Genomic DNA, 25000 nt, shown 5'->3' with positions numbered 1-25000 from the left:
AATAAAATCATCAGGCTGTTGCAAGAATAAAATGAACGACGTTTCCTGGCTGAGTGGGTTAACACTAACATGATCATTTGCCCCGACATTATCCGATTTATTCACCTTCTCGAGAACTGACTGAAATTTTGGTAGTCATGGTCGGTGACAGGATGGGGCTTTGACCATAATGGCTTTCAGGTTGGCTCTCATGACTGTACCGTTCACATATTTGCATAAAGATTGTGGTTTACACCCTGCCTTGATCAGGGCATGCGTTCTGACGTCATGCGTTGTGTGAACTACGGGGGGAGGGGGGTGAAGATTGTGTGTACCCCCACCCCCCCAAAGAAATTACTTAAAAGAAATAATGCGTGTACTCTATTGGATGACGTGGATGTGGACGTATTATAACTACATATTTACACGGCACAGCAATTCCACTATGACACGAGCTGTTGACAATGCTGATGCTCTTGGGTTTAAAGGAGCTATTTTTTCGGCGACAATCCCTACTAAGAAATAAGTTCATTATTCACACACCCGTCCGGCAAGGGAGATACAATAATCCTGGTTAACATCTGTTTATTTCGAAGGTGCCCTGAGGTTTATGAAAAGTCCCAAACGCTCCTTGCTAATTAAACAGCCGATGAAAAATATGTTAAATACCATTGTTAAATTTGCCAACATTTACAAACAACTACCCTGATATATTTCCAGAGGTAGATTTTTGTGTTTTGGCGTCGTAGCAGTGGCTAATTGTACACACCATCTCTAAACTGTCACCTTCTCTATGCCCGCTACTCCAGTCCCCCTTCCCTACCCCCTCACCTCTTCCCTACCCCCTCACCTTTTCCCTCAACCCCCGTCTCCTCTTCTCTATCCCCTCACCTCTTCCCTCTACTCCCTCACCTCTTCCCTCCTCCCTCACCTCTTCCCTCCTCCCCCACCTCTTCCCTCCTCCCTCACCTCTTCCCTCAATCCCCGGCCCCTCTTCTCTACCCCCTTCACCTCTTCCCTACCTCCTCACCTCTTCCCTCTACCCCCTCACCTCTTCCCTCTACCCCCTCACCTCTTCCCTCTACCCCCTCACCTCTTCCCTCTACCCCCTCAGCTCTTCCCTCTACCCCCTCAGCTCTTCCTTCTACTCTCTCAGCTCTTCCCTCTACTCCCTCAGCTCTTCCCTCTACTCCCTCAGCTCTTCCTTCTATCCCCCCTCCCATCTTCCCGATACCAGTCAAACCTCCCCTACCCTCACACCTCTGCTCTCCACCTCTCAGGTTGAAATTTTCCATTGACACGAAGAAAAGAGGATTTTCGCACGACCAAGCAGGCAGAGGATATTTACACGGCCAGGCAAGCAAAGAGAGAACCAAACGAGGTATTTTGCCCAAAGTGAAACATTGAATTGATGTGGGTTATATCTAAAAATGTATTCCAAGATATTCTCTGTAAACGCTGGGGTTCGATAGGTATAATAGGGAGAAAAAAGAAGAAGTAAAGTCTACGGGAGTTTCACTCCTCTGTTCAGACAGTTTCTTCCATCTGACCGCCTTTCTTCATCGATTTTGACTAGAAAACCGATATATAAAATCTTGTGATAGAGGCCTACCCCTTGTAGGTATAGGAGTTGTTTGTCAGCCCTATTCTACCCATCCCACTCCAGGTTATACGTAGTAAATCACTCAGATTTATTGGAGGTTTCACTCTGGGACAAATATCTCCTTTCTTTTCATTTAAAATGCCTCTTCACCAGATAGAACTATTTACCTTTTTACCTACAAGGAGTGTGCCTTAATCACAAAATTTCCTATTTCGGTTTTTGAGTTAAAATCCACAAGGAAACGAGGTTAGATGGAAGAAAATGTCTGAAAAGATGTGTGAAACACCCGTAGAGTTTATTTCTCATTTTTTTTTCTCCCTATTATACCTATCGAACCCCAGTTTTTACAGAGAAAATCTTGGATACCATTTACGGATAAAACCCACATCTATTACCCATTTCACTTTGGGTTAAATATCTCTTTAGATTTCCTCTAAAATGCCACATATAAAAAAGTAACCCATTTTTACCCATTTCCCTTTGGAGGTATCGTGATGAGACCCAGCTCACGGGATAGAGCAGTGAAAAATGGGGTAGGTCGAGAAAACGGCCGTCGCTGTCGCTCAGTTTTGCTCTAAAATGCACCGTTTTCGAGATATTTGCACTTTTGTGTTTTCTATGCCAGGCTCGTCCTCCTGGGCCACAGATTTTAAGCCTGGTAGATGGCGCCTCCAGTATCTTACTTGCACTACAGCAGCAACCACTGCCTCCCACACTGCCAACCTATTCTTCCTCCTGTGCCAACCTCTTCCCCTACCAGTGTCATCCTCGTGCTCTACCAGTGCCAACCTCTTCCTGTGCCAGTGCCAACCTCTTCCTGTGCCAGTGCTAGTTTCAACCTCTTCCTGTGACATTGTCACTGCCAACCTCTTCCTGTGCCATTGCCATTGTCATCCTCTTCCTGTGCCAGTGGCAGTGCCAACTTCTTCCCTCTCCAGTGTTAACTCCATGCTCCTCCATTACATTGTATGTGTGGGAGGGGTTTGATGTACTGTGAGTGTGAATGGGTGGGGGTGGGGGGTGTATGGTTTGATTTGATTGCAGTGTGTGTGTGTGTGTATGTGTGTTTGTGGGGGGGTATAGTTGATGTGTTGTGTGTGTCAGGGAGTGGGTGGTTGGGGGTGTAAGGTTTGATGTGATTGCAGTGTGTGTGTGTGTGTGTGTGTGTGTGTGTATGTCAGGTCACTACTCGTCACCCCAGTCAAACCTACCTTACTTTACCCTACCTCATTTGCAAACCAAACCCCAGTACTTCCCATTCAACCCCACAATTTCTTGGATCAACCCCACCCAACGCCACCATACTCTGCCCCACCTCATCTTTCAATTGAACTCCACTCCACCTTGCTCAACCCAACTCTTATCTGATTCAACCCCACTCAACCGCATTACACGCAACCCAACCTCACCAATCAGTTTTAACTAACCTTTCCCCGCACAAAGCCACCAGTCCCCCATTCAACCCAACTCAACCCCATCTCACTCTAGCCTACTCTACTTCCAATTATACCTCACTCTTTCTCCCTTAACCCCACCATTCCCCCACTCAACCTCAGTCAACCCCACCATACTATACCCTACCTCACCTTTCAGATTTACACCACTCATCTCCTCTCAATCCCACCATTAATCGATTCAACCCTACCCAACCCCACAATACTCTACCTTCCCTCATCTTTCAATTTTAATCCACTCCTCTCCGCTCAACCCCACCATAACCCCAATCAACCCCATCCAAGCTCACTATATTCTACTGTACCTCACCATTCAGTTTGACCCCACTCCACCCCTCTCAACCCCACCATTAACCGATTCAACCTCATTCAACCCCACCATACTCTACCCTACCTCACCTTTCAATATTACCCCACCCTTTCTCCCTTAACCCCACCATTATCACATTCATCCTCACTAAACCCCACCGTACTCTACCCTACCTCACCTTTCATATTTACACCATTCCTCTTCGCTCAACCCCACCTTCACCCCATTTAACCCCACTCAGCCCCACCATGTACTACCCAACCTCACATTTCAATACCACCCCACTACTCCCCTCTCAACCCCACCATTATCTGATTCAACCCGTCAACCCCACCATACTTTTCCTTATCTTACCTTTCAATACTACCCCACTATTCCCCTATCAACCCGTCCATTACCTGATTCAACCCCAGTCAACACACCTTACTTTACCCTACCTCATCTGCAAACCTCACCTCATTACTTCCCACTAAACCCCACCATATCTCGGTTCACCTCCACCCAACCCCACCACGCTCTAACCTACCTCACGTTTAAATTTTAGCTACCCTTCCCCCCACTCAATACCACCTTTACCCCATTCACCCCCACTCAACTCCTTCATACCCTACCGAACCTCACCTTTCAATTCTACCCCACTACTTTCCTCTCAACCTCACCATTACCCCAATCAACCCCACTCAGCCCCACTGTGTTCTCCCTTACCTCCTCTACAAATCTCACCCTTGTACTTCCTGCTCATCCCCACCATTACCCCATTCAACCCCACCCAACCCCACCATACTCTACCCTACCTCACTTTTACTTTAACCCATACCTCCTTCCTCAACCCCACTAGTAGCTGATTCAACCTCATTCAAACCCATTACACGCTACCCAACATCGCCTATCAGTTTTAACTAACCTTTCCCCGTTCAACCCCACTAGTCCCCCATTCAACCCAACTCAACCCCATCTCACTCTAGCCTACTCTACTTCCAATTCTACCTCAATCCTCCTCACTTAACCCCACCATTAACCCACTCAACCTCACTCAACCCCACCATACCCTACCCTACCTCACCTTTCAGATTTACATCACTCCTCTCCTCTCACCCCCATCATTAATCGATTGAACCCTACCCAACCCCACAATACTCTACCTTACCTCATCTTTCAATTTTACCCCACTCCTCTCCGCTCAACCCCACCATAATCCCAATCAACCCCACACAACCCCACCACACTCTACCCTACCTCACCTTTCAATATTACCCCACCACTCCTCCCTCAACCCCACCATTGTCCCATTCAACCCCACCCAACCCCACCATACTCTATCCTACCTCACCTTTCAATACAACCCCACCCTTTCTCCCTCAACCCCACCATTATTTTTTTCAACCCCACTAAACCCCACCATACTTTACCTTACCTCGCCTTTCAGTAGTACCCCACCCTATCTCCCTCAACCGTACCATTACCTCATTCAACCCCACTAAACCCCACCATACTCTACCCTCTCTCAACTATCAACACTACCCAACTCCTCCTTCCTTAACCCCACCATTACCCCATTCATCCCCACTCCACCCCATCATACTCTACCCTACCCCAAGTCTGAATTTTACACCCCCTCATCCCAGTCAACCCCACCATTAATCGATTCAACCCCACTCAACCCCACCATACACTACCCAATCTCATCTTTGAATATCATCCCACCCTTTCTCCCTCAACCCCACCATAACCCCATTCTACCCTGTCCTTCTCTTCCATGCTCTACCCAACCTCATCTTTGAAAACTACCCCACTACTCCCCTCTCAAACCCACCATTACATGACTCATCCCCACCCAACTCCACTACACTGTACTTCTCCTCCCCTGTCAGTTCTACCCTACTTCTCCCTGTTGAACCCCACTATTAAACAATTTAACCCCACTCAACCCCACCACACTCTACCCAACCTCACATTTGCATTTTACCCTTCTCTTCTTCGCTCAACCCCACCATTACCCCATTCAATCCCACTCAGTCCCACCATGTTCTACCGAACCTCACCTTTCCATACCACCCCACTACTCCCCTCTCAACCCAACCATTATCTGATTCAACCCCACCCATCCCCACCATCCTCTACCCTATCTTTCCTTTCAGTACTACCCTACCACTCCCTTGTCAACCCTTCCATTACCTGATTCAACCCCAGACAATCCCACTATACTTTTCCTTATCTTACCTTTCAATGCTACCCTACTAGTCCCCTATTAACCCCTCTATTACCTGATTCAACCCTAGTCAAACCCACCTTACTTTACCCTACCTCATCTGCAAACCTCACCCCAGTACTTCCCATTCAACCCCACCATTTCTTGGATCAACCCCACCCAACCCCACCATACTCTACCCCACCTCATCTTTCAATTGAACTCCACTCCACCTTCCTCAACCCCACTATTATCTGATTCAACCCAACTCAACCGCATTACACGCTACCCAACCTCAGCAATCAGTTTTAACTAACCTTTCCCCGCACAAAGCCACCAGTCCCCCATTCAACCCAACTCAACCCCATCTCACTCTAGCCTACTCTACTTCCAATTATACCTCACTCCTCCTCCCTTAACCCATCCATTCCCTCACTCAACCTCAGTCAACCCCACCATACTGTACCCTACCTCACCTTTCAGATTTACACCACTCCTCTTCTCTCAAGCCCACCATTAATCGATTGAACCCTACCCAATCCACAATACTCTACCTTCCCTCATCTATCAATTTTACCCCACTCGTCTCTGCTCAACCCCACCATAATCCCAATCAACCCCATCCAAGCTCACTATACTCTACCTTACCTCACCTTTCAGTTTGACCCCACTCCACCCCTCTCAACCCCACCATTAACCGATTCAACCTCATTCAACCCCACCATACTCTACCCTACCTCACCTTTCAATATTACTCCACCCTTTCTCCCTCAACCCCACCATTATCTCATTCATCCCCACTGAACCCCACCATACTGTTCCCTACCTCACCTTTCATATTTACACCATTCCTCTTCGCTCAACCCCACCATCACCCCATTCAACCCCACTCAGTCCCACCATGTTCTACCCAACCTCACCTTTCAATAACACCCCACTACTAACCTCTCAACCTCACCATTATCTGATTCAACCCGTCAACCCCACCATACTCTTCCTTATCTTACCTTTCAATACTACCCCACTATTCCCCTATCAACCCGTCCATTACCTGATTCAACCCCAGTCAACACACCTTACTTTACCCTACCTCATCTGCAAACCTCACCTCATTACTTCCCACTAAACCCCACCATATCCCGGTTCACCTCCACTCAACCCCACCACGCTCTACCCTACCTCACGTTTCAATTTTAGTTAACCTTCCCCCCACTCAACACCACCTTTACCCCATTCACCCCCACTCAACTCCTTCATACCCTACCGAACCTCACCTTTCAATTCTACCCCATTACTTTCCTCTCAACCCCACCATTACCCCAATCAACCCCACTCAGCCCCACTGTGTTCTGCCCTACCTCCTCTGCAAACCTCACCCTTGTACTTCCTGCTCATCCCCACCATTACCCCATTCAACCCCACCCAACCCCACCATACTCTACCCTACCTCACTTTTACTTTAACCTACACCTCCTCCCTCAACCCCACTAGTAGCTGATTCAACCCCATTCAAACCCATTACACGCTACCCAACCTCACCAATCAGTTTTAACTAACCTTTTCCCGCTCAACCCCACCAGTCCCCCATTCAACCCAACTCAACCCCATCTCACTCTAGCCTACTCTACTTCCAATTCTACCTCACTCCTCCTCCCTTAACCCCACCATTTCCCCACTCAACCTCACTCAACCCCACCATACCCTACCCTACCTCACCTTTCAGATTTACATCACTCCTCTCCTCTCACCCCCATCATTAATCGATTGAACCCTACCCAACCCCACAATACTCTACCTTACCTCATCTTTCAATTTTACCCCACTCCTCTCCGCTCAACCCCACCATAATCCCAATCAACCCCACACAACCCCACCACACTCAACCCTACCTCACTCAACCCTACCTCACCTTTCAATATTACCCCACCACTCCTCCCTCAACCCCACCATTCTCCCATTGAACCCCACCCAACCCCACCATACTCTATCCTACCTCACCTTTCAATTCAACCCCACCCTTTCTCCCTCAACCCCACCATTATTTTTTCAACCCCACTAAACCCCACCATACTTTACCTTACCTTGCCTTTCAGTAGTACCCCACCCTATCTCCCTCAACCGTACCATTACCTCATTCAACCCCACTAAACCCCACCATACTCTACCCTCTCTCAACTATCAACACTACCCAACTCCTCCTTCCTTAACCCCACCATTACCCCATTCATCCCCACCCCACCCCATCATACTCTACCCTACCCCACGTCTGAATTTTACCCCCTCCTTCCCAGTCAACCCCACCATTAATCGATTCAACCCCACTCAACCCCACCATACACTACCCAATCTCATCTTTGAATATCATCCCACCCTTTCTCCCTTAACCCCACCATAACCCCATTCTACCCTGCCATTCTCTTCCATGCTTTACCCAACCTCATCTTTGAAAACTACCCCACTACTCCCCTCTCAACCCCACCATTACCCGACTCATCCCCACCCAACTCCGCTACACTCTACTTCTCCTCCCCTGTTAGTTCTACCCTACTTCTCCCTGTTGAACCCCACTATTAAACAATTTAACCCCACACAACCCCACCACACTCTACCCAACCTCACATTTGCATTTTACCCTTCTCTTCTTCGCTCAACCCCACCATTACCCCATTGAATCCCACTCAGTCCCACCATGTTCTACCGAACCTCACCTTTCAATACCACCCCACTACTCCCCTCTCAACCCAACTATTATCTGATTCAACCCCACCCATCCCCACCATCCTCTACCCTATCTTTCCATTCAGTACTACCCTACCACTCCCTTGTCAACCCTTCCATTACCTGATTCAACCCCAGACAATCCCACTATACTTTCCCTTATCTTACCTTTCAATGCTACCCTACTATTCCCCTACCAACCCCTCCATTACTTGATTCAACCCCAGTCAAATCCACCTTACTTTACCCTACCTCATCTGCAAACCTCACCCCAGTACTTCCCATTCAACCCCACCATTTCTTGGATCAACCCCACCCAACCCCACCATACTCTACCCCACCTCATCTTTCAATTGAACTCCACTCCACCTTCCTCAACCCCACTATTATCTGATTCAACCCCACTCAACCGCATTACACGCTACCCAACCTCAGCAATCAGTTTTAACTAACCTTTCCCCGCACAAAGCCACCAGTCCCCCATTCAACCCAACTCAACCCCATCTCACTCTAGCCTACTCTACTTCCAATTATACCTCACTCCTCCTCCCTTAACCCCACCATTCCCCCACTCAACCTCAGTCAACCCCACCATACTCTACCCTACCTCACCTTTCAGATTTACACCACTCCTCTCCTCTCAACCCCACCATTAATCGATTCAACCCTACCCAATCCACAATACTCTACCTTCCCTCATCTTTCAATTTTACCCCACTCGTCTCTGCTCAACCCCACCATAACCCCAATCAACCCCATCCAAGCTCACTATATTCTACTGTACCTCACCTTTCAGTTTGACCCCACTCCACCCCTCTCAACCCCACCATTAACCGATTCAACCTCATTCAACCCCACCATACTCTACCCTACCTCACCTTTCAATATTACCCCACCCTTTCTCCCTCAACCCCACCATTATCTCATTCATCCCCACTGAACCCCACCATACTGTTCCCTAAATCACCTTTCATATTTACACCATTCCTCTTCGCTCAACCCCACCATCACCCCATTCAACCCCACTCAGTCCCACCATGTTCTACCCAACCTCACCTTTCAATACCACCCCACTACTCCCCTCTCAACCCCACCATTATCTGATTCAACCCGTCAACCCCACCATACTCTTCCTTATCTTACCTTTCAATACTACCCCACTATTCCCCTATCAACCCGTCCATTACCTGATTCAACCCCAGTCAACACACCTTACTTTACCCTACCTCATCTGCAAACCTCACCTCATTACTTCCCACTAAACCCCACCATATCTCGGTTCACCTCCACCCAACCCCACCACGCTCTACCCTACCTCACGTTTCAGTTTTAGCTAACTTTCCCCCCACTCAACACCACCTTTACCCCATTCACCCCCACTCAACTCCTTCATACCCTACCGAACCTCACCTTTCAATTCTACACCACTACTTTCCTCTCAACCCCACCATTACCCCAATCAACCCCACTCAGCCCCACTGTGTTCTGCCCTACCTCCTCTGCAAACGTCACCCCTGTACTTACTGCTAATCCCCACCATTACCCCATTCAACCCCACCCAACTCCATCATACTTTACCTTACCTCACTTTTACTTTAACCTACACCTCCTCCCTCAACCCCACTAGTAGCTGATTCAACCCCATTCAAACCCATTACACGCTACCCAACCTCACCAATCAGTTTGAACTAACCTTTCCCCGCTCAACCCCACCAGTCCCCCATTCAACCCAACTCAACCCCATCTCACTCTAGCCTACTCTACTTCCAATTCTACCTCACTCCTCCTCCCTTAACCCCACCATTTCCCCACTCAACCTCACTCAACCCCACCATACCCTACCCTACCTCACCTTTCAGATTTACATCACTCCTCTCCTCTCAGCCCCATCATTAATCGATTGAACCCTACCCAACCCCACAATACTCTACCTTACCTCATCTTTCAATTTTACCCCACTCCTCTCCGCTCAACCCCACCATAATCCCAATCAACCCCACACAACCCCAACACACTCTACCCTACCTCACCTTTCAATATTACCCCACCACTCCTCCCTCAACCCCACCATTGTCCCATTCAACCCCACCCAACCCCACCATACTCTATCCTACCTCACCTTTCAATAGAACCCCATCCTTTCTCCCTCAACCCCACCATTAATTTATTCAACCCCACTAAACCCCACCATACTTTACTTTACCTCGCCTTTCAGTAGTACCCCACCCTATCTCCCTCAACCGTACCATTACCTCATTCAACCCCACTAAACCCCACCAAACTCTACCCTCTCTCAACTATCAACACTACCCCACTCCTCCTTCCTTAACCCCACCATTACCCCATTCATCCCCACCCCACCCCATCATACGCTACCCTACCCCACGTCTGAATTTTACTCCCCTCCTTCCCAGTCAACCCCACCATTAATCGATTCAACCCCACTCAACCCCACCATACACTACCCAATCTCATCTTTGAATATCATCCCACCCTTTCTCCCTCAACCCCACCATAACCCCATTCTACCCTCTCATTCTCTTCCATGCTCTACCCAACCTCATCTTTCAAAACTACCCCACTACTCCCCTCTCAACCCCACCATTAAACGACTCATCCCCACCCAACTCCACTACACTCTACTTCTCCTCCCCTGTCAGTTCTACCCTACTTCTCCCTGTTGAACCCCACTATTAAACAATTTAACCCCACTCAACCCCACCAGACTCTACCCAACCTCACATTTGCATTTTACCCTTCTCTTCTTCGCTCAACCCCACCATTACCCCATTCAATCCCACTCAGTCCCACCATGTTCTACCGAACCTCACCTTTCAATACCACCCCACTACTCCCCTCTCAACCCAACCATTATCTGATTCAACCCCACCCATCCCCACCATCCTCTACCCTATCTTTCCTTTCAGTACTACCCCACCACTCCCCTGTCAACCCCTCCATTACCTGATTCAACCCCAGACAACCCCATTATACTCTTCCTTATCTTACCTTTCAATGCTACCCTACTACTCCCCTATCAACCCCTCCATTACCTGATTCAACCCCAGTCAAACCCACCTTACTTTACCCTACCTCATCTGCAAACCTCACCCCAGTACTTCCCATTCAACCCCACCATTTCTTGGATCAACCCCACCCAACCCCACCATACTCTACCCCACCTCATCTTTCAATTGAACTCCACTCCACCTTCCTCAACCCCACTATTATCTGATTCATTCCACTCAACCGCATTACACGCTACCCAACCTCACCAATCAGTTTTAACTAACCTTTCCCCGCACAACCCCACCAGTCCCCCATTCAACCCAACTCAACCCCATCTCACTCTAGCCTACTCTACTTCCAATTATACCTCACTCCTCCTCCCTTAACCCCACCATTCCCCCACTCAACCTCAGTCTACCCCACCATACTCTACCCTACCTCACCTTTCAGATTTACACCACTCCTCTTCTCTCAACCCCACCATTAATCGATTCAACCCTACCCAATCCACAATACTCTACCTTCCCTCATCTATCAACTTTCCCCCACTCGTCTCTGCTCAACCCCATCATAACCCCAATCAACCCCATCGAAGCTCACTATACTCTACCTTACCTCACCTTTCAGTTTTATCCCACTCCACCCCTCTGAACCCCACCATTACCCGATTCAATCTCACTCAACCCCACCATACTCTACCCTACCTCACCTTTCAATATTACCCCACCCTTTCTCCCTCAACCCCACCATAACCCCATTCTACCCCGCCATTCTCTGCCATGCTCTACCCAACCTCATCTATCAAAACTACCCCACTACTCCCCTCTCAACCCCACCATTACCCGACTCAGCCCCACCCAACCCCACCACACTCTACCTCTCCTCCCCTGTCAGTTCTACCCTACTTCTCCCTGTTCAACCCCACAATTAAACAATTTAACCCCACTCAACCCCACCACAATTTGCCCAACCTCACATTTGCATATTACCCTTCTCCTCTTCGCTCAACCCCACCATTACCCCATTCAACCCCAACCAGTCCCACCATGTTCTACCCAACTTCACCTTTCAATACCACCCCACTACTCCCCTCTCAACCCCACCATTATCTTTTTCAACCCCACTAAACCCCACCATACTCTACCTTACCTCACCTTTCAGTAATACCCCACCTTTTCTCCCTCAATCCCACCATTACCTCATTCAGTCCTACTAAAACCCACCATACTCTACCTTACCTCGCATTTCAGTATTACCCCACATTTTCTCCCTCAACCCCACCATTACCTCATTCAACCCCACTAAACCTCACCATACTCTACCCACTCTCACCTTTCAATACTACCCCACTCCTCCTTGCTTTACCTGACTATTACCCCATCGAACCCCACCCCACCCCATCATACTCTAACCTACCCTACAACTCAATTTTACCCCCCTCCTGCCCAGTCATCCCCACCATTAATCGATTCAACCCCACTCAACCCCACCATACTCTACCCAACTTCACCTTTCAATATTACCTCACCCCTCCTTCACCAACCCCACCATAACCCCATTCGACCCAGCCATTCTCTGCCATGTTCTACCCAACCTCACCTTTCAGTTTCACCCCACTCAACCCCTCTCCACTTCATCACTACTCCTTTCAACCCCACCCAACCCCACCACATTCTACCTCTCCTCCCCTTTCAGTTCTACCCTACTTCTTCCTGCTCAACCCCACCATTATCCCATTCAACCCCACCCAACCCCACCGTTCCCCAGCCTACCACAAACTTCTATTTTTATCCCTTGATTCACGCTTAACCCCACCATTAACAGATTCAACCCCACCCAACCTCACCATACTCTACCCAGTCTCACCTACTAACTACACCCAAGCACTCCCATCTCAACCCCACAATAACCCCATTCAACCCCACCCATCCCCACCATATTCTAACCTACCTCGCCTGCAAACCCCACCCCAGTACATCCCACTCAACCCCACCGTTACTCGGGTCAACCCCATCCAACCCCACTATATGGTACTCCACCGCAGCAGTGAGTTCTAACTTAGCTTTCCCTACTCAACCCCACCATTACCTGATTCAACCCCACTCAGTTCCACCATACCCCAGCCTACCCTTCCTCTCAATATTACCCTCCTCCTCCTCCTTCAACCCCACCATTACCCCATTCAACCTCACCCAACTCCACCATACTCTACCTTACCTCTTCTTTCACTTTAACCCCCACCTCCTCCCTCAATCCCAGTAGCAGCTGATTTAACCCCATTCAGACCCATAACACGCTACCCAACCTCATCAATCAGTTTGAACTAACCTTTCCCTGCTCAACCCCACCAGTCCCCGATTCAACCCAACTCAACCCCATCTCACTCTAGCCTACTCTACTTCCAATTTTACCTCACTCCTCCTCCCTTAACCCCACCATTTCCCCACTCAACCTCACTCAACCCCACCATACCCTACCCAACCTCATCTTTCAGATTTACATCACTCCTCTCCTCTCAGCCCCACCATTAATCGATTCAACCCTACCCAACCCCACAATACTCTACCTTACCTCATCTTTCAATTTTACCCCACTCCTCTCCGCTCAACCCCACCATAACCCCAATCAACCCCATCCAAGCTCACTATATTCTACTGTACCTCACCTTTCAGTTTGACCCCACTCCACCCCTCTCAACCCCACCATTAACCGATTCAACCTCATTCAACCCCACCATACTCTACCCTACCTCACCTTTCAATATTACCCCACCCTTTCTCCCTCAACCCCACCATTATCTCATTCATCCCCACTGAACCCCACCATACTCTACCCTACCTCACCTTTCATATTTACACCATTCCTCTTCGCTCAACCCCACCATCACCCCATTCAACCCCACTCAGTCCCACCATGTTCTACCCAACCTCACCTTTCAATACCACCCCACTACTCCCCTCTCAACCCCACCATTATCTGATTCAACCCGTCAACCCCACCATACTCTTCCTTATCTTACCTTTCAATACTACCCCACTATTCCCCTATCAACCCGTCCATTACCTGATTCAACCCCAGTCAACACACCTTACTTTACCCTACCTCATCTGCAAACCTCACCTCATTACTTCCCACTAAACCCCACCATATCTCGGTTCACCTCCACCCAACCCCACCACGCTCTACCCTACCTCACGTTTCAATTTTAGCTAACCTTCCCCCCACTCAACACCACCTTTACCCCATTCACCCCCACTCAACTCGTTCATACCCTACCGAACCTCACCTTTCAATTCTACCCCACTACTTTCCTCTCATCTCCACCATTACTCCAATCAACCCCACTGAGCCCCGCTGTGTTCTGCCCTACCTTCTCTCCAAACCTCACCCCTGTACTTCCTGATTCACCCGATTCAACCCCATACTCTACCCTACCTCTCCTGTCTGATTCAACCTTCAAACCCATTACACGCTACCTAACCTCAACAATCAGTTAACTAACCTTTCCCCGCTCAACCCCATCATCCCTCATTCAATTCAACTCCATCTCACACACTATTCTACTTCCATACCTCACTCCTCCTCAACCCCCCATTCATCACTTCAACCTACTACCCTACCTCACCTTTCAGATTTCATCACTTCTCTCCTCTGCAACCCCACCATTAATCGATTCAACCCTATTCCCACAATACCCTACCCTACCTCATATTTCAATTTTACCCAACTCTTCTCCGCTGAACCCCACCATAACCCCAAACAACCCCATCCAAGCACACTATAATCTACCCAACATCACCATTCAGTTTTGCTAATTCACCCCTCTCAACCCACCATTATCCTATTCACCCCCACTCAACTCCTTCATACCCTACCGAACCTCACCTTTCAATTCTACCCCACTACTTTCCTCTCAACCCCACCATTACCCCAATCAACCCCACTCAGCCCCACTGTGTTCTGCCCTACCTCCTCTGCAAACCTCACCCCTGTACTTCCTGCTCATCCCCACCATTACCCCATTCAACCCCACCCAACCCCACCATACTCTACCCTACCTCACTTTTACTTTAACCTACACCTCCTCCCTCAACCCCACTAGTAGCTGATTCAACCCCATTCAAACCCATTACACGCTACCCAACCTCACCAATCAGTTTGAACTAACCTTTCCCCGCTCAACCCCACCAGTCCCCCATTCAACCCAACTCAACCCCATCTCACTCTAGCCTACTCTACTTCCAATTCTACCTCACTCCTCCTCCCTTAACCCCACCATTTCCCCACTCAACCTCACTCAACCCCACCATACCCTACCCTACCTCACCTTTCAGATTTACATCACTCCTCTCCTCTCAGCCCCATCATTAATCGATTGAACCCTACCCAACCCCACAATACTCTACCTTACCTCATCTTTCAATTTTACCCCACTCCTCTCCGCTCAACCCCACCATAATCCCAATCAACCCCACACAACCCCACCACACTCTACCCTACCTCACCTTTCAATATTACCCCACCACTTCCCCCTCAACCCCACCATTGTCCCATTCAACCCCACCCAACCCCACCATACTCTATCCTACCTCACCTTTCAATACAACCCCATCCTTTCTCCCTCAACCCCACCATTATTTTATTCAACCCCACCAAACCACGCCATACTTTACCTTACCTCGCCTTTCAGTAGTACCCCACCCTATCTCCCTCAACCGTACCATTACCTCATTCAACCCCACTAAACCCCACCATACTCTACCCTCTCTCAACTATCAACACTACCCCACTCCTCCTTCCTTAACCCCACCATTACCCCATTCATCCCCACCCGACTCCATCATACTCTACCCTATCCCAGGTCTGAATTTTACCCCCCCTCCTTCCCAGTCAACCCCACCATTAATCGATTCAACCCCACTCAACCCCACCATACATTACCCAATCTCATCTTTGAATATCATCCCACCCTTTCTCCCTCAACCCCACCATAACCCCATTCTACCATGTCATTCTCTTCCATGCTTTACCCAACCTCATCTTTCAAAACTACCCCACTACGTCCCTCTCAACCCCATCATTACCCGACTCATCCCCACCCAACTCCACTACACTACTTCCCCTCCCCTGTCAGTTCTACCCTACTTCTCCCTGTTCAACCCCACTATTAAACAATTTAACCCCACTCAACCCCAGCACTCTCTACCCAACCTCACATTTCCATTTTACCCTTCTCTTCTTCGCTCAACCCCACCATTACCCCATTGAATCCCACTCAGTCCCACCATGTTCTACCGAACCTCATCTTTCAATACCACCCCACTACTCCCCTATCAACCCAAACATTATCTTATTCAACCCCACCCATCCCCACCATCCTCTACCCTATCTTTCTTTTCAGTACTACCCCACCACTCCCCTGTCAACCCCTCCATTACCTGATTCAACCCCAGACAACCCCACCATACTCTTCCTTATCTTACCTTTCAATGCTACCCTACTACTCCCCTACCAACCCCTCCATTACCTAATTCAACCCCAGTCAAACCCACCTTTCTTTACCCTACCTCATCTGCAAACCTCACCCCACTACTTCCCATTCAACCCCACCATTTCTTGAATCAACCCCACCCAACCCCACCATACTCTACCCCACCTCATCTTTCAATTGAACTCCACTCCACCTTCCTCAACCCCACTATTATCTGATTCAACCCCACTCAACCGCATTACACGCTACCCAACCTCACCAATCAGTTTTAACTAACCTTTCCCCGCACAACGCCACCAGTCCCCCATTCAACCCAACTCAACCCCATCTCACTCTAGCCTACTCTACTTCCAATTATACCTCACTCCTCCTCCCTTAACCCCACCATTCCCCCACTCAACCTCAGTCAACCCCACCATACTCTACCCTACCTCACCTTTCAGATTTACACCACTCCTCTCCTCTCAACCCCACCATTAATCGATTCAACCCTACCCAATCCACAATACTCTACCTTCCCTCATCTATCAATTTTACCCCACTCGTCTCTGCTCAACCCCACCATAACCCCAATCAACCCCATCCAAGCTCACTATACTCTACCTTACCTCACCTTTCAGTTTTATCCCACTCCACCCCTCTGAACCCCACCATTACCCGATTCAATCTCACTCAACCCCACCATACTCTACCCTACCTCACCTTTCAATATTACCCCACCCTTTCTCCCTCAACCCCACCATAACCCCATTCTACCCCGCCATTCTCTGCCATGCTCTACCCAACCTCATCTATCAAAACTACCCCACTACTCCCCTCTCAACCCCACCATTACCCGACTCAGCCCCACCCAACCCCACCACACTCTACCTCTCCTCCCCTGTCAGTTCTACCCTACTTCTCCCTGTTCAACCCCACAATTAAACAATTTAACCCCACTCAACCCCACCACAATTTGCCCAACCTCACATTTGCATATTACCCTTCTCCTCTTCGCTCAACCCCACCATTACCCCATTCAACCCCAACCAGTCCCACCATGTTCTACCCAACTTCACCTTTCAATACCACCCCACTACTCCCCTCTCAACCCCACCATTATCTTTTTCAACCCCACTAAACCCCACCATACTCTACCTTACCTCACCTTTCAGTAATACCCCACCTTTTCTCCCTCAATCCCACCATTACCTCATTCAGTCCCACTAAAACCCACCATACTCTACCTTACCTCGCATTTCAGTATTACCCCACATTTTCTCCCTCAACCCCACCATTACCTCATTCAACCCCACTAAACCTCACCATACTCTACCCACTCTCACCTTTCAATACTACCCCACTCCTCCTTGCTTTACCTGACTATTACCCCATCGAACCCCACCCCACCCCATCATACTCTAACCTACCCTACCTCTCAATTTTACCCCCCTCCTGCCCAATCATCCCCACCTTTAATCGATTCAACCCCACTCAACCCCACCATACTCTACTCAACTTCAACTTTCAATTTTACCTCACCCCTACTTCACAAACCCCACCATAACCCCATTCGACCCAGCCATTCTCTGCCATGTTCTACCCAACCTCACCTTTCAGTTTCACCCCACTCAACCCCTCTTCACTTCATCACTACTCCTTTCAACCCCACCCAACCCCACCACATTCTACCTCTCCTCCCCTGTCAGTTCTACCCTACTTCTTCCTGCTCAACCCCACCATTATCCCATTCAACCCCACCCAACCCCACCGTTCCCCAGCCTACCACAAACTTCTATTTTTATCCCTTGATTCACGCTTAACCCCACCATTAACAGATTCAACCCCACCCAACCTCACCATACTCTACCCAGTCTCACCTACTAACTACACCCAAGCACTCCCATCTCAACCCCACAATAACCCCATTCAACCCCACCCATCCCCACCATATTCTAACCTACCTCGCCTGCAAACCCCACCCCAGTACATCCCACTCAACCCCACCGTTACTCGGGTCAACCCCATCCAACCCCACTATATGGTACTCCACCGCAGCAGTGAGTTCTAACTTACCTTTCCCTACTCAACCCCACCATTACCTGATTCAACCCCACTCAGTTCCACCATACCCCAGCCTACCCTACCTCTCAATATTACCCTCCTCCTCCTCCTTCAACCCCACCATTACCCCATTCAACCCCACCCAACTCCACCATACTCTACCTTACCTCACCTTTCACTTTAACCCCCACCTCCTCCCTCAACCCCAGTAGTAGCTGATTCAACCCCATTCAAACCCATTACACGCTACCCAACCTCATCAATCAGTTTGAACTAACCTTTCCCCGCTCAACCCCACCAGTCCCCCATTCAACCCAACTCAACCCCATCTCACTCTAGCCTACTCTACTTCCAATTTTACCTCACTCCTCCTCCCTTAACCCCACCATTTCCCCACTCAACCTCACTCAACCCCACCATACCCTACCCAACCTCATCTTTCAGATTTACATCACTCCTCTCCTCTCAGCCCCACCATTAATCGATTCAACCCTACCCAACCCCACAATACTCTACCTTACCTCATCTTTCAATTTTACCCCACTCCTCTCCGCTCAACCCCACCATAACCCCAATCAACCCCATCCAAGCTCACTATATTCTACTGTACCTCACCTTTCAGTTTGACCCCACTCCACCCCTCTCAACCCCACCATTAACCGATTCAACCTCATTCAACCCCACCATACTCTACCCTACCTCACCTTTCAATATTACCCCACCCTTTCTCCCTCAACCCCACCATTATCTCATTCATCCCCACTGAACCCCACCGTACTCTACCCTACCTCACCTTTCATATTTACACCATTCCTCTTCGCTCAACCCCACCATCACCCCATTCAACCCCACTCAGTCCCACCATGTTCTACCCAACCTCACCTTTCAATACCACCCCACTACTCCCCTCTCAACCCCACCATTATCTGATTCAACCCGTCAACCCCACCATACTCTTCCTTATCTTACCTTTCAATACTACCCCACTATTCCCCTATCAACCCGTCCATTACCTGATTCAACCCCAGTCAACACACCTTACTTTACCCTACCTCATCTGCAAACCTCACCTCATTACTTCCCACTAAACCCCACCATATCTCGGTTCACCTCCACCCAACCCCACCACGCTCTACCCTACCTCACGTTTCAATTTTAGCTAACCTTCCTCCCACTCAACACCACCTTTACCCCATTCACCCCCACTCAACTCCTTCATACCCTACCGAACCTCACCTTTCAATTCTACCCCACTACTTTCCTCTCAACCCCACCATTACCCCAATCAACCCCACTCAGCCCCACTGTGTTCTGCCCTACCTCCTCTGCAAACCTCACCCCTGTACTTCCTGCTTATCCTCATCATTATCCAATTCAACCCCACCCAACCCCACCATACTCTACTCTACCTCACTATTACTTTAACCTGCACCTCTTCCCTCAACCCCACTAGTAGCTGATTCAACCCCATTCAAACCCATTACACGCTACCCAACCTCACCAATCAGTTTTAACTAACCTTTCCCCGCTCAACCCCACCAGTCCCCCATTCAACCCAACTCAACCCCATCTCACTCTAGCCTACTCTACTTCCAATTCTACCTCACTCCTCCTCCCTTAACCCCACCATTTCCCCACTCAACCTCACTCAACCCCACCATACCCTACCCTACCTCACCTTTCAGATTTACATCACTCCTCTCCTCTCACCCCCATCATTAATCGATTGAACCCTACCCAACCCCACAATACTCTACCTTACCTCATCTTTCAATTTTACCCCACTCTCTTCCGCTCAACCCCACCATAATCCCAATCAACCCCACACAACCCCACCACACTCTACCCTACCTCACCTTTCAATATTACCCCACCACTCCTCCCTCAACCCCACCATTGTCCCATTCAACCCCACCCAACCCCACCATACTCTATCCTACCTCACCTTTCAATACAACCCCACCCTTTCTCCCTCAACCCCACCATTATTTTTTTCAACCCCACTAAACCCCACCATACTTTACCTTACCTCGCCTTTCAGTAGTACCCCACCCTATCTCCCTCAACCGTACCATTACCTCATTCAACCCCACTAAACCCCACCATACTCTACCCTCTCTCAACTATCAACACTACCCAACTCCTCCTTCCTTAACCCCACCATTACCCCATTCATCCCCACCCCACCCCATCATACTCTACCCTACCCCACGTCTGAATTTTACCCCTCCTTCCCAGTCAACCCCACCATTAATCGATTCAACCCCACTCAACCCCACCATACACTACCCAATCTCATCTTTGAATATCATCCCACCCTTTCTCCCTCAACCCCACCATAACCCCATTCTACCCTGCCATTCTCTTCCATGCTCTACCCAACCTCATCTTTCAAAACTACCCCACTACGTCCCTCTCAACCCCACCATTACCCGACTCATCCCCACCCAACTCCACTACACTCTACTTCTCCTCCCCTGTCAGTTCTACCCTACTTCTCCCTGTTGAACCCCACTATTAAACAATTTAACCCCACTCAACCCCACCACACTCTACCCAACCTCACATTTGCATTTTACCCTTCTCTTCTTTCCTCAACCCCACCATTACCCCATTCAATCCCACTCAGTCCCACCATGTTCTACCGAACCTCACCTTTCAATACCACCCCACTACTCCCCTCTCAACCCAACCATTATCTGATTCAACCCCACCCATCCCCACCATCCTCTACCCTATCTTTCCTTTCAGTACTACCCCACCACTCCCCTGTCAACCACTCCATTACCTGATTCAACCCCAGACAACCCCACCATACTCTTCCTTATCTTACCTTTCAATGCTACCCTACTACTCCCCTATCAACCCCTCCATTACCTGATTCAACCCCAGTCAAACCCACCTTACTTTACCCTACCTCATCTGAAAACCTCACCCCAGTACTTCCCATTCAACCCCACCATTTCTTGGATCAACCCCACCCAACCCCACCATACTCTACCCCACCTCATCTTTCAATTGAACTCCACTCCACCTTCCTCAACCCCACTATTATCTGATTCAACCCCACTCAACCGCATTACACGCTACCCAACCTCAGCAATCAGTTTTAACTAACCTTTCCCCGCACAACGCCACCAGTCCCCCATTCAACCCAACTCAACCCCATCTCACTCTAGCCTACTCTACTTCCAATTATACCTCACTCCTCCTCCCTTAACCCCACCATTCCCCCACTCAACCTCAGTCAACCCCACCATACTCTACCCTACCTCACCTTTCAGATTTACACCACTCCTCTCCTCTCAACCCCACCATTAATCGATTCAACCCTACCCAATCCACAATACTCTACCTTCCCTCATCTATCAATTTTACCCCACTCGTCTCTGCTCAACCCCACCATAACCCCAATCAACCCCATCCAAGCTCACTATACTCTACCTTACCTCACCTTTCAGTTTTATCCCACTCCACCCCTCTGAACCCCACCATTACCCGATTCAATCTCACTCAACCCCACCATACTCTACCCTACCTCACCTTTCAATATTACCCCACCCTTTCTCCCTCAACCCCACCATAACCCCATTCTACCCCGCCATTCTCTGCCATGCTCTCCCCAACCTCATCTATCAAAACTACTCCACTAATCCCCTCTCAATCCCACGATTACCCGACTCAGCCCCACCCAACCCAACCACAATTTACCTCTCCTCCCCTGTCAGTTCTACCCTACCTCTCCCTGTTCAACCCCACAATTAAACAATTTAACCCCACTCAACCCCACCACAATTTGCTCAACCTCACATTTGCATATTACCCTTCTCCTCTTCGCTCAACCCCACCATTACCCCATTCAACCCCAACCAGTCCCACCATGTTCTACCCAACTTCACCTTTCAATACCACCCCACTACTCCCCTCTCAACCCCACCATTATCTTTTTCAACCCCACTAAACCCCACCATACTCTACCTTACCTCACCTTTCAGTAATACCCCACCTTTTCTCCCTCAATCCCACCATTACCTCATTCAGTCCCACTAAAACCCACCATACTCTACCTTACCTCACATTTCAGTATTACCCCACATTTTCTCCCTCAACCCCACCATTACCTCATTCAACCCCACTAAACCTCACCATACTCTACCCACTCTCAGCTTTCAATACTACCCCACTCCCCCATGCTTTACCTGACTATTAAACATCGAACCCCACCCCACCCCATCATACTCTACCCTACCCTACCTCTCAATTTTACCCCCCTCCTGCCCAGTCATCCCCACCATTAATCGATTCAACCCCACTCAACCCCACCATACTCTACCCAACTTCACCTTTCAATATTACCTCACCCCTACTTCACCAACCCCACCATAACCCCATTCGACCCAGCCATTCTCTGCCATGTTCTACCCAACCTCACCTTTCAGTTTCACCCCACTCAACCCCTCTCTACTTCATCATTACTCCTTTCAACCCCATGCAACCCCATCACATTCTACCTCTCCTTACCTGTCAGTTCTACCCTACTTCTTCCTGCTCAACCCCACCATTATCCCGTTCAACCCCACCCAACCCAACCGTTCCCCAGCCTACCACAAACTTCCATTTTTATCCCTTGATTCACGCTTAACCCCACCATTAACAGATTCAACCCCACCGAACCTCACCATACTCTACCCAGTCTCACCTACTAACTACACCCATGCACTCCCATCTCAACCCCACAATAACCCCATTCAACCCCACCCATCCCCACCATATTCTAACCTACCTCGCCTGCAAACCCCACCCCAGTACATCCCACTCAACCCCACCGTTACTCGGGTCAACCCCATCCAACCCCACAATATGGTACTCCACCTCAGCAGTGAGTTCTAACTTACCTTTCCCTACTCAACCCCACCATTACCTGATTCAACCTCACTCAGTTCCACCATACCCCAGCCTACCCTACCTCTCAATATTACCCTCCTCCTCCTCCTTCAACCCCACCATTACCCCATTCAACCCCACCCAACTCCACCATACTCTACCTTACCTCACCTTTCACTTTAACCCCCACCTCCTCCCTCAACCCCAGTAGTAGCTGATTCAACCCCATTCAAACCCATTACACGCTACCCAACCTCATCAATCAGTTTGAACTAACCTTTCCCCGCTCAACCCCACCAGTCCCCCATTCAACCCAACTCAACCCCATCTCACTCTAGCCTACTCTACTTCCAATTTTACCTCACTTCTCCGCTCGTAACCCCACCATTTCCCCACTCAAACTCACTCAACCCCACCATACCCTACCCAACCTCATCTTTCATATTTACATCACTCCTCTCCTCTCAGCCCCACCATTAATCGATTCAACCCTACCCAACCCCACAATACTCTACCTTACCTCATCTTTCAATTTTACTCCACTTCTCTCCGCTCAACCCCACCATAACCCCAATCAACCCCATCCAAGCTCACTATATTCTACTGTACCTCACTTTTCAGTTTGACCCCACTCCACCCCTCTCAACCCCACCATTAACCGATTCAACCTCATTCAACCCCACCATACTCTACCCTACCTCACCTTTCAATATTACCCCACCCTTTCTCCCTCAACCCCACCATTATCTCATTCATCCCCACTGAACCCCACCGTACTCTACCCTACCTCACCTTTCATATTTACACCATTCCTCTTCGCTCAACCCCACCATCACCCCATTCAACCCCACTCAGTCCCACCATGTTCTACCCAACCTCACCTTTCAATACCACCCCACTACTCCCTTCTCAACCCCACCATTATCTGATTCAACCCGTCAACCCCACCATACTCTTCCTTATCTTACCTTTCAATACTACCCCACTATTCCCCTATCAACCCGTCCATTACCTGATTCAACCCCAGTCAACACACCTTACTTTACCCTACCTCATCTGCAAACCTCACCTCATTACTTCCCACTAAACCCCACCATATCTCGGTTCACCTCCACCCAACCCCACCACGCTCTACTCTACCTGACATTTCAATTTTAGCTAACCTTCCCCCCACTCAACACCACCTTTACCCCATTCACCCCCACTCAACTCCTTCATACCCTACCGAACCTCACCTTTCAATTCTACCTCACTACTTTCCTCTCAACCCCACCATTACCTCAATCAACCCCACTCAGCCCCACTGTGTTCTGCTCTACCT

This window comes from Coenobita brevimanus, chromosome 36 (assembly GCF_032717465.1).
Source record: "Coenobita brevimanus isolate Jiangsu-jjx chromosome 36, ASM3271746v2, whole genome shotgun sequence".
Lineage (NCBI taxonomy): Eukaryota > Metazoa > Arthropoda > Malacostraca > Decapoda > Coenobitidae > Coenobita > Coenobita brevimanus.
Note: the sequence above shows the minus strand (reverse complement) of the source record.